General features: G+C 25.4%; 2 long non-coding RNA genes across 5 annotated transcripts in view; one reads left to right on the forward strand and one right to left on the reverse strand.

Annotated features, from left to right (window-relative positions):
- LOC142329661 (uncharacterized) overlaps positions 1–12,440 on the reverse strand; it is a 145,038-nt gene that overhangs the window by 108,465 nt on the left and 24,133 nt on the right. The gene's annotated exons all lie outside the window — the stretch shown is intronic.
- LOC142330106 (uncharacterized) lies at positions 1,469–3,223 on the forward strand. Its single transcript, XR_012757685.1, has 2 exons — positions 1,469–2,497; positions 3,053–3,223. It is a non-coding gene; the product is annotated as an uncharacterized LOC142330106 (long non-coding RNA).

Below are 12,440 nucleotides of genomic sequence, written 5' to 3' on the forward strand. Positions count from 1 at the left end.
TAGTAATCCATAAATTCCACATATTTTTCAAAATTCATATGCAACATTAATACCACACTCATCATTTATAACTATAAATTATAAAAATAAACAAATGAAAATAGTGACGAGGTAAAGTGGTTCACAGAGATTTTATAATAATTTATAGTTATAGCATGACTGAGTCTAGTATTAAGATATAAATAATGAGAGTTCAGCTTACCAACAATAATAAAATGTTTAAATCTATTCAAGCGCTTTCGACCTTCATCCATCCTCAGGAATATCCATTTGATTAATTATAAAAATTTTATATAACTATCCATTTAAAATGAGATAAGATAAAATAAATTTTATATTCGCAATAGTTTTGTGTAGTTCTAACTTTAAATTAAAGAATTTCATTGCCAATATATTCGTATTTTGACTATAATTTAGGTTAAATTTATGTAAAAATACAAACGTTTAATTTGTTCAAATTTGTGTTTAAATGATACGGGCATGATTACAAAATCGGTAATTGCATACACAACCTTTTTTTAAAAATTAATAATACTTTTTACGTGATAAAACTTTCTTGAAGACTCCTACCGTACAAGATTAATTTGAAACTTATAACAACATAAAACGTTAGATGTATGGTTTTTATTATTATAACTATTAAAAATAGTTATAATAATAAAAAGATTCGTACAACTAATTAAAATCTAAAATTATAAGTAACTCATTAAATGATTTACAAAAAGTTATTTTAATTTCTTATACCAATAATATCAATATATATAATTGTGTGTGTGTGTCTCTCTCTCTCTCTCTCTCTCTCTATTTATATATATATATATATATATATATATATATATATATATATGTGTGTGTGTGTGTGGTGTGTGTGTGTTAAGAGCATAAATAAAAAATTAATAAATTTTAAATATTTTTTTTTTTATTTCAGTGTAACTCAAAATAACGAGAAATAAAAAATGTCTGGGTGGGGCCGCTTTTTTCCCGATTTATTAATTTTCCTTCTGTTAAATATTAATCTATTTATATAAGCTGAAAACAGCAAATAAATGTATGGTAGATACTTCTTTTTTACTACGAATTAGTATTATAGAAATACGATTACCAAATTATATTATTATTACCATTATTATTATTATTAATTTTGAAATATAATTTTGAACATAAAAAACCAAAATTAACTACTATTATTGATAATAAATATTTTTATCTATTCAAACCCATAATTTCAGTTTCATCATTCGAAAAAGATAAAAATTAATACGTAATTAAAAATAAAAATATGTGTACTAGTATATACGAATTCTTCATTATTTATCAGTTATACAACATATATTTGAATCCTTGTAACACATCACACTATAGGGTCACATGATCGTAAACAACTGTTCTGATTTGTCGGTTTAATATGGTGCGTCTTCGATATTTAATATATAAGCTCAATCTCTGAATAAAATAATTATATTGAATTTTTTGGTAAGTAGACTAAACAATTTAATAATAATTAAATTATTATTATATAACATAATTTGTTTCTAACAATAGTTAAGCTGTATTTTTTTAAATATACAAAATGTAGTATTAATTTTATAAATTAAATTTTTTAATAGATTAGTCTGTATTAATTTATTTAAGGATGATTTGAACTAATAAAAATAATTTTTCAATAAAAATATTATTGTAAAACAAATTTATAAATATAGACAAAATAAATTATCTGAAAATTTAAAAAATTAAATGAATTTTTTGTATTTTTTAAAATAAGTTAACAATATTTTTTAATGCGAAAAATTCAAATTATTTTTTTTTCTATTCTCAAATATGATAACTAAATTATATGTTAGTTAACGTTTACCTCGTAAAAATACGAGTAAAAAATGAGTTATATAAATTTATTATTTCATCGATAACAGAAAAGATGAGATAAATGTTTTTGATATTTAATGAATTAAAATTTCAAAAATAATTTCACGTGTTTCTATTTTTCACAGTTGCTAAAGAAGAAAAATAATATTTATTTATTATATTTACATATTTTCACAAGTATTATTTTTAAAATATTGTTTATATATATAAATATTAATAAAGTTTTTCTAACATTTTTATTTAGTGATAAAACCTTTCATCACTTTTCCTACGGTTATGTTGATCATTCCAGAAACATTTAGAAAAATCCAATTTTTAATTTGTTAATAGCATACCTACCATAATCTGAAAGGATGTGTATATATATTATAATTACGTTTTGATCTAAAGAAAATTCTTAATTATATTCATGATACTTTATTTATAACACAAAAATACATAAATAATAGACTATTCTTCTAAATTAACCAAACAGTAATATCGTTTCTAATTTATTTATTTTTTTATTTTTTTTAATAACGTTTGATGTGTTGTAATCTTTTAGGTTACCCTTGAAGTAGCAACTAAAAACTCAAAACTAAACAATGGGCAAGGAAAGGAACTGCATCAACATCGCCGTTGTCGGCTCACTCTGGTAAGTTTTTCGTTTTATTAGATAAATAAAATGAACGTCAATAAAAATATTATTTTATAATTAAATGAAATTCCTTTTATTATAAATAAAAATTTAACAAAAACATAAGCATAGGGTTAGATATGGTTTTACAAATATACTAAAAATTATATATTTATGTTTAATATTAAACACCCAAATCTATTTAATTTAGCAAATTGCTTAGAGTGTTCGATGGTTAACCAACATCATTAGAAAAGCGTTTTAGTAAAATAATCACAAAAGATTTTTTTTAAATTCTTTAATTAAAATAATTAAAGTATATTCAAATAATTTAAATTAAAAGAAAATTATTTTTAATAATACAATTTCATCTAGTAACAAAATATTACATACCCTCAATTTTTTTTTCAAATTTCTACTTTCTTAATAACTTTTTCAACAGTAATTTATAATAAATTTAAATGTAAAATATATAATAAAAACCATAAGATATTTATTTCTTACGACATTTCTTTGCAAAATCAATAATATAAATTTAAAACTATATTTATTCTTTTTACTTTTTTGTTACAGATTTATCTGGCTTGAAATTATGGATCGTTAAAAAATGATTTTTGGACACGGAATGACTGGCTTCAACGATTAAAAAAAAACAAAAAAAAAAAAATTTCATCATATCAAATGTAAATTCACCATTATTAATTTGGCAATAAATTTCAAAATTTCACAGATTTTCATTTAAAACGATGTTCTTTCTTTTAATTATTAAATTCCTTACAAAAATATCCTTAAAATTTAATATAATTGACGCAGACAGTAATAAATGGTATTACAATACATAGTAGAAAAACACACATAATAAATACGATAGGAAATGTGAAGGCAACACACACCCATACTTTTGTTACAAACAATACACATAAAAGGGGATTGTTTATGTGATAAATCTAATCAGCGGACTGCTGTTTCAAATTCGGCTCAAATTGTAGATATACATATTTGAAGGGAAACCGTTGTAAATACGGATATGTGAATATATGGGAAAGCAAGCAAACATTTCTAAACATCTTTAATATTTTCGGAAAATATAAGGAGTTTAAGAATGTTAAAAACTAATGCAATCATATAACCATTTTATTACCGTTGATTTAGTAAAAAGATAGCATTCTCATAAAATTATGGCTACAGCTTTGGTTGGATTTGGGAATAAATTTCTTCATATTATATATAAAATTTATATAATATCTATTATTTTCGTACTTTCAGTAACACTCGAAGTTCATAAAGCTATTTTTCAATCAAAACAATTAAATGAAGCTTAACTGACGTATATACTCTTAATAAGCCTTGAAAATTACATATAATTTGTTCATTACTTTATTTGCTCATAACAAAAAAATAACTTGGGCTTTAGTCTAGGTTTTAAACAAATACACAGGCAAAACCTACGCAAAATACCTTATTATACAATTTTGAAAATTTTTTTAGAAAATAGGTAATGAAAAAAGGAAAGAACAACTCGCTCAAGATTTAATTTTGAATAAGAGAGACACAAATTTATGTAAACTGTATATACGTGTTTTATAAAAGATAACCTTTTCCCTCTTTTTGAGAATTTATTGATAATAATTATCGATACAACTACTACAGCACGGCAGTAAGCAATTTTTTTTTTTGTTTGGTAAATTGCCAAGTTTAAATCTATTTATTTAAACAATCTTAAATAATACTATTAATAAAAAAATCGAAATTGGCCTAAATTAAAGTTAGTAAAACTTAAACATTTTATCTTATCAATGCTGTTTTTTAAGAAATAAATTCAGAAAAGTTACTGTTTCAAAGTAATTTAGTCGGTACTTATATAGTACCAGTTAGGTGTATGAAAAAAAGTTCAATAAATCTAATTTAGGGAGGACAGCTAGCTACGGAGCCGTCGTTGATCTGCGCTTGCGCGGATCGGCGACGGTGATGAGGTACGGAGACTCTAAATCCCTTGAGTCCAATGGAACCTCCCGGGGCTGAGTTGAGCAGAATGCGGGTCCGGCCCCGTGCGGAAAGGAACGGTGAGATAAAAGTTTTAGTCGGTAGGGTGCGGGTACACATAGGCTCTCATTAACATCTAGCCGAACCCGTACGGGTCTGACACTCCCCCATTTATGGGGGAGGGGGTACGCAAATGGTATTTTTCCGACTCATTGAGAACACAAAAAGAGAAAAAAATTTAGATTTATTTAATTACGTTGAGATTTGTAATTTTTTTTAATATTATTATAAAATTTTTAGTCGCACTATATTTTACTGATTAAATTCTTCATTTAACTAACATCAGTGTTGTTTAAATATACAAATTAAAAGGAAAAATTACCCTTATTACAGTAGTGTAAATAAATATATATTTTCAAGGATTAACAACAAATAAATATTAAACATATCTAGAAAAATGTAAAAAAGTATTTAAACACTTATTGTTAAAAAAATAAATAATACAAAAACAGCTACGAAAATAAGAATTATGACCAAGTAATTTGAATATCGATGATTAGATTAAGGAAGTAAAGTATTTTATTTCAATTTAATCAAACAGTTTTATATTTACATATAACGGAAGCGCCGTGGTTTGCGAGATTCATGATTATGTGGTGTTACCGTACGTTCGCGACAATAATGAGGATGTTAGGCGGTTGAAATAAGTCCATGTGCTGGACCTGTAAGACTCTGTGTGAAACTTGGCGTGGAATTCATACATTGAGTATCATCTCAATTTTTTAGGGGAGCAAGTTGATTTACTGTTTTCTCATTTCATCTCTTATTTCTACATTCTTGTGTTTTGACATAGTTATATTTATTTTTTACTTCCTTGTACGAAGCAAAGCAAGTGCTGTCGCGAAAAATTTCGGTTTCCAGATTTCAATGGAAATAACAATTCTGACCATCCCTGAATCCATTTTGACTAGTTTCGGCGTGACGTCTATACGTACATATGTATGTATGTGTGTACATATATATGTCGCATAACTCAAAAACGATTAGCCGAAGGCTGTTGAAATTTTAGATTTAGGACTGTTGTAACATCTATTTGTGAACCACCCCTTATGATTGCAATTGACTGGACCAAAAGTGTCTAAAAAAAGCCCAAAATCCAAAATATTTTGAATTTTGGACTTTTTCTTAACTGCAGTAATAAGCCCTCAATCGGCTTTTCACTGACATATGATAAGTGGTACTTATTTCCATTGGTTCCAGAGTTATAACCAAATAAAATTTTAATTAATAAAATATTTGGATCTTAGCGGAAAGCACATCGGTTCGAATCGGACTTCATCTCCTTTTTTTAACTGTTTTTTTATAATTTGAATTTACTGATTTATTAATAATTATTAGCCTCTGACAGTTAAAAAAAATATTTACGATGAATAATAATTCAATAACAAAAAAAAAAAATACGAAAAAATATTAAGTCTTTAATAAAATAAAATTTTATGTACTTTTCATTTTTATTAAATCTGTAATGCAATTAATAGGCGTACACGGAAGTCATGTGGTGTTCAAATCAGATATTTTATGGTGTTATTCGTAGTCTTGTCCTTTGGTCTTAATCAATATAAGTTCTTTTCTTACATGTAATGTATACGACTTTTGTATGTATTTCTTTGAGGGGTTTCGATGGAAACCTCTCTTCATGTGATTGTTGTGATCAAAATTTAGTTATGGTTTCTCTACGATTTGAAACGATTGTAAATAACATTTTAGGCAAAAAAACTGTATTTAAAATATATACTTATATTATGGTGTAAACTTGTAGGAAGTTTGATATCGTGGACAGTTAGATGTATAATCGTTTTACCTGAGGTGTTTGAATAATGTTTACACAATAGGGAAGAAATTGTACCGAGATACGTCGTAGATAACAAAAATTCTGTAGTCGATCCAGTAATTCATTTCCAACCTGCACAATAACTGAGATTTTAAACTTTAGACAATTAAACCAATAATTTCATTTATTATTAAAAGTATGTAAATAGAAGCAGAATAGTTCATTTTATATTAGTGACTAATAATGGTCTCTACAATTCTAATATTTTAAACATAAAATAACGTCAATTAAATCAATTATGTCTAAAAGGAAGGTTCCGATGACGTAACGATCTCTGCAAAAGTATTAGCCATCAACTGAAACATAAAAGCAGTACTTGCAAAAAATATTTTTATAAATAATATATAAACTTATATATAGTTTAGATGTGAAGTTGTCACACCTCCTACCCCTCCATACACACACACACACACACACACACACACACACCACACACACACGCGCGCGTACAATTATCGCATTAAATTAGGTCTTAATAAAAATAATATATATTTCGTTTTATATAAAGTATAACAGTAAACTAATCTGGTTGCAAATTACAGGCAAGTAATTTCAAATTTTGTAATTTTTGTTATCTTGTACCAGTAAAATTCCAACAACATTTTCTTAATTACAAGACTTTTTTTTTTTACAGTCGCATCAACAATTATAGTCATTAGCGACTATAGTAACACTATCGTGTAGTATTTTATAAAACAACAAAAATAAACAATAAAGAAATATGAATAATAAATAATAAACATGGACAAGTGACAACAATAAATACAAAATAAAATGCAAAAATCACTAAATCGTATTCTTCATTCCACTGTAGGAGAGGAACCGCAATAGACGTCTTATACCTCCGTTCTGGTTTAATAGAAATCTCATATCCGGACCCAGGTCTAAGTTTTGTCGGATAGTTCCAAAGATTGGGAACATGACTTGATTACGTCAACTAAAACATTTTTTAACCAATTGATATAATTACTTTTACACACGTGTTCTAATTATTTATAAAATAAGCTTTAAAAACTAATAATTATAAAATCGACTTAAAAAACGCTGAAAAATAAAAAACTTTTTCTTTCGTATTTCTTTCTTGTACTTCAAATTTTTTAAGAAATAAAAAACTGCTTGACCCTTACCTTGAATTTGAATCTAACTTTAAAAAGTTGAAATTAAAAGAATGGAATAAAATAAGATGTTGTATTTCTACAACTAATTGTTTTAATAAATTTTCTTTTATACAATTTTATTTGCCTTGCATTTTTTTACATATTTGTAGGCTTACAACCGAAACTTAAGGTACATGAAAAAAAATACATTACAAGAAACAAAAAAAGCTAGGGAACTTTTTTCTTGATAATAATAATAAGAAAATAAATTGAGACGAACTGCATAAAAAGAATTACTGAAGTTTGGTTAAATATCTATAGAATGAAATAATTTAACTACCGAAAGTTTTCCTACCAATCTGTTTTTATTTTCATTTACCCATTTTGAAGATATTAGACAAAAAAAAAAGACAACATAAATTCACAAATATGTACTACATATGTGCATACATAAGTTTAAGTTTTAAATAGTACCATTATTTTTAAAAAATTTGAAAAGCAGGATAAATATTTAAATCGATGCTGGTAGTTGTTCATAAAATTCACCACGATGGGTAGTTAATACCTTGAACTGAAGCGTTTTATCAATTCCCGGAAAAAAGCACTAAACCCAAATATTCTTGAATTTCAATATTTTTCCTAAACCACGGCGCCTCTGCGATACACTTAGTCTAATTGTTCTGGAATCAACCTAGAGTATCTAGAAGTTACTCTAGCTTTTCGCCATAGTTCAATGCCGTACTAAAAATCGGTTCAGTACTGCTGAGTACAATAACAGTATATTAGATAATGATAACTGGAACCTCTTGACGTTAAAATGTTTCCTCTTTTCCAGAACATGAACCTTCCGATCAAGTGAGGGTTCAAGTACTTATGGAAGATTATTTAACTATTTTTATATTTAAAAACATTATGTAAGATTACATGGTAATGTCATCACACACACGCGCGCGCGCGCATAATAACTATCAATATTTGTTCGTAATATTTCATCTTTGACTGTTGCTACATGATACGTTAATAACTGTTACTATATCATTCTGTTAGGTCATCTGATAAGTGTTGTGATTTGTTCATTAAAAAATGTTACGATTTAGTTTTTTATTTGTAAATACGTTTTTAGACTATTCAAATTATATTACGATTTTTTTATAAGCAATTAACATACTTTTTTAATGCGTTCATAATTGGTTATTATATATAAATCTATTTTAAATAAAATAATATTTGTTTGGTCTATTTTCCTTTTTTAATAAAACATACTTATTTAGATTTATTACATTAAAAGATATATTTAATTAATAGTCGTTTAATGTTTGTGTATATAGTAATAAAATATAATAAATCGTTTTTTTTATTTTACATCAATTAATTTCTTCAAAAAATAGAATCGTCCTAATTTATTATAATTATTTATATCAGCTCTAGAATTATTAATAATTTTAACCATTATAAGAATGAATATTAAACTCTAAACTGATTGCAAGATTTTGAGAAAAAGTTACTTATTTAAAAACAAGAATTAATTATCAACAGAGTCAGTTTATTTAAAAAAATATATATATATTATTTATAGATGTATATTTAAATTCACATCAGAAGAAGCAGAGTTTTTTACAAAAAATAATAGACACAGAAAGAAGAATTCAGTAACTGCAAAAATTTAGTTTCTATATATTTCATTGTAAGGATGAAATTCTGTGAACTAAAAATTTTTTTTTGGTTTTTTTTTTATTAATTCATGACATTAGCTTAAAGTATATTTGTGGAATATAGAACGGACATTTTTTCTTATTGAATGAAAAATATCCTTCGAAACCACCGGACTTTCCGGATGAAAGTCTGAGTCATTACCACATTGGTGGTTTTTTAAAATTGATTTTCTCAAATAGAATTATTAGTGGTTTTTTAATGGTTTAAACAAAAAAATCAAAATGTTTTAAAAAAGACATAAATAAGATTCATGTAGGTAAATTTATACATAAAGTGTATAATTACAATTTAATTAAATCAAATTATCTTTGTACGTAACTACGTATACTTTAACGTTCCAAAGAACACTAAAAAAAAATTTCCAAACTTATTAAATTTCGCAACCTGAAATAAAATTATTAAAAAAAATTATGTGGAGACTACATGACTTCCTTTTACACCAATTAAATTACATATACACATTTTTTTTAATGCAAAGTACATAATATTTTATTTCATTAATAACTTCTGATATTTTTCATATTTTTTTTATTGAATTGTTATTTATCGTAAAACGTTTTTTTACAATCAGAGGTTAATAATTATGAATAAATCAATATATTTAAAATAAAAAAAAGGAAATTAATTCGAATTCTCGCCGATGTGATTCCTCCTTGTAAGATCCAAATACTTCATTAATTAAACTTTTATTTGGATATAACTCTGGAACCAATGAAAATAAGTACCAGTTATGATATATCGTTAAAAAGCTCTTAATGAGGGCTTATTACTGCAGTTAAAAGTCCAAAATCCAAAATGTTTTCTATGTTGGGCTTCTTTAGACACTTTTGGTTCAGTCAATTGCAATCAAAAAGGCAGGTGCACAACTAGATGTTACAACAGTCCTAAATCCAAAATCTTAACATCGTATGGCTAATCGTTTTTGAGTTATGCGAGATAAATACGTACAGACGTCACGTCGAAACTGGTCAAAATAGATTCAGGAATGGTCAAAATGGATACTTCCGTTGAAATTTGAAAACCAAAATTTTTCGCGTTCACAATACTTTTTTACTTTGTACAAGGAAGTAATAAATACTAGGGATAATTTTGAATATTTTCTATTTGATAATTTCGAATAAGTTTATGTATTTCTTTCAAATCTTCTTAAATTCTTTCAAATCTTCTAGCTATCATTAATATTTAATCAAAAAAATCGAGTACCATAAGGAAATATAAAAAAATAAATTTTAATATAAATATTTTTAAAATAAATAATATAATAATATTTATTTATAATAATATCTATATTTTTTTATTTATTTCTTATTATTGACTGAATTAGCAACTACAAACACAAAACACAACCATCGGCATGGAAAAGTACTGTGTCAGCATCGCCATTGTCGGCTCTTATCTGATATTTTTTATTAGTAAAAGTTTATCATATAATTATTTATTGTAATTTACCAATTTACCATTAAGTTTTGCACGAATTTAATAAAGCAGTAATTAATTTCCAAATCAAAACCAAAAAAATTATACATTAAAAAAAAGTTGTACTATACTTTTAAATATTGTGATGAATTGTACACAGATAGGAAAATAAAATAACATTGAATAATTATTTGGTTGTCTGATTATTTGTTTGGAATATATGTGACGTTTAGTGAAGTTCAAATGTATATTTACCGAAGATTTCTACGTACATAAAAACTCACATTGGTGGTTTTGTCAAATGAAGTTTTATAAGTCAAATATAATTTTATAATGAAAAAATCATCACTTACTCATTACTATTATTTTTTTTAAATTTAGTAATTAACTAATCATTATCACCTACACATTTCTATTTATTTAAGAATTAATTTTTTTTTTTTATAAACATATAAACAACAAAACCCTAAGATTTTTTCCCAAAAATAACAATTTAAAAAAAATTATATTATGAAATTTGAAATTACAAAAATTAACACACTTTCTTTATATCTAAAAACTAAAAATAATTTTTCAAACATATTTTAATTAAATTTTTGTAGCCGTAAAAATTTCATATTTAAGTACATATTTCGATTTAAAAATGACTGCTTTCTAACAAATTTAGTTTTAAACTAATCGTCATCATATTTACTTTTTCTATTTAAAGAAACAGAATTAAATACAAAAAATTTTTTAAACTTTTTTAATGTGGAGTGTATAATTAAAAAAACGGTTAGGCTAATTGTATGCCTAAATATTTCAAATGATATGATTCATGGATTTAAAAATTACGTAAATTTTTTTAAGAAATCCAAACATTTAATATTGGTGTAACATTTAATATTTGATGTTTCTTTAATTGCAGTGTCCGATTGTGTGAGCGGGCGTTTCCCCGTTCCTAAAGTAATGCTGCGTAAGCGGTTTCAAGGAGAGGTGGATAAGCCAGGGGTGGAGGTTTGTCGGTAGTGCGCAAGAACACATACGCACAATATCTTGCGAAACCTGTTAGCAAGCCCTACACTGACTACGCGCCCGTAAATGGGTTTCTCCACCTCTATAAAAAAAAATATATAATATGCAAAAAACATTTATTATTACTTGCAGGCTATGTATAAATTAGTTTTATAACTTAAGGTATAATGGTTTTATGTAATTTGCTTTTTCAACTTCATATTTTTTCAACAATTATAAAATGAATTTTCATTTTCAGCACATAATAAATATAAAATAGTAGATATCATTTTTTTTTTTTCTTCTGTACAGATTTATCTGGCTAAAAAACGTAGATTGTTAATGATTTATGGGCCACTCGCCTTAATGATAAAAAGATTAAACAAATATATAATGTAAATTTACCTACATTTTTGGCTATAGATTTAAAAATTTCACAGATTTTCATTTAAAATAATGTTCTTTCCTTTAATTAAATCCTTAAAAAAATGTTTAATAACGGTACATAAAAGAAAAGTTTAACAGAAACCTACACAATTTATATATCATACAACGCAGGACAGATGAATGGGAAACATATTAAGCCTTAATGTACTTATTTTATTAAGCCCTTTTTAGGGGTTTTTGGCCCTTTTTATTAAAAGGGTTAGGGTGGCTCGTTGGTAGACCACAAATTTTTTTTTAATTTAAAGTTTCTAGCCGGCTGTAATTGTTTCTTACCGTTTATAATTTGTAATAGTTAGCTCCCAAACATAAAAAACATTTAAAGATGGGAAAGTAAATGATAATCGGACATTATGCTATCAAATCACCTTCTTGTTTATCAATAAACATAAATTTAATTAACTTATTTCATTGAGCTAACTTT

This window comes from Lycorma delicatula, chromosome 9 (assembly GCF_047948215.1).
Source record: "Lycorma delicatula isolate Av1 chromosome 9, ASM4794821v1, whole genome shotgun sequence".
NCBI lineage: Eukaryota > Metazoa > Arthropoda > Insecta > Hemiptera > Fulgoridae > Lycorma > Lycorma delicatula.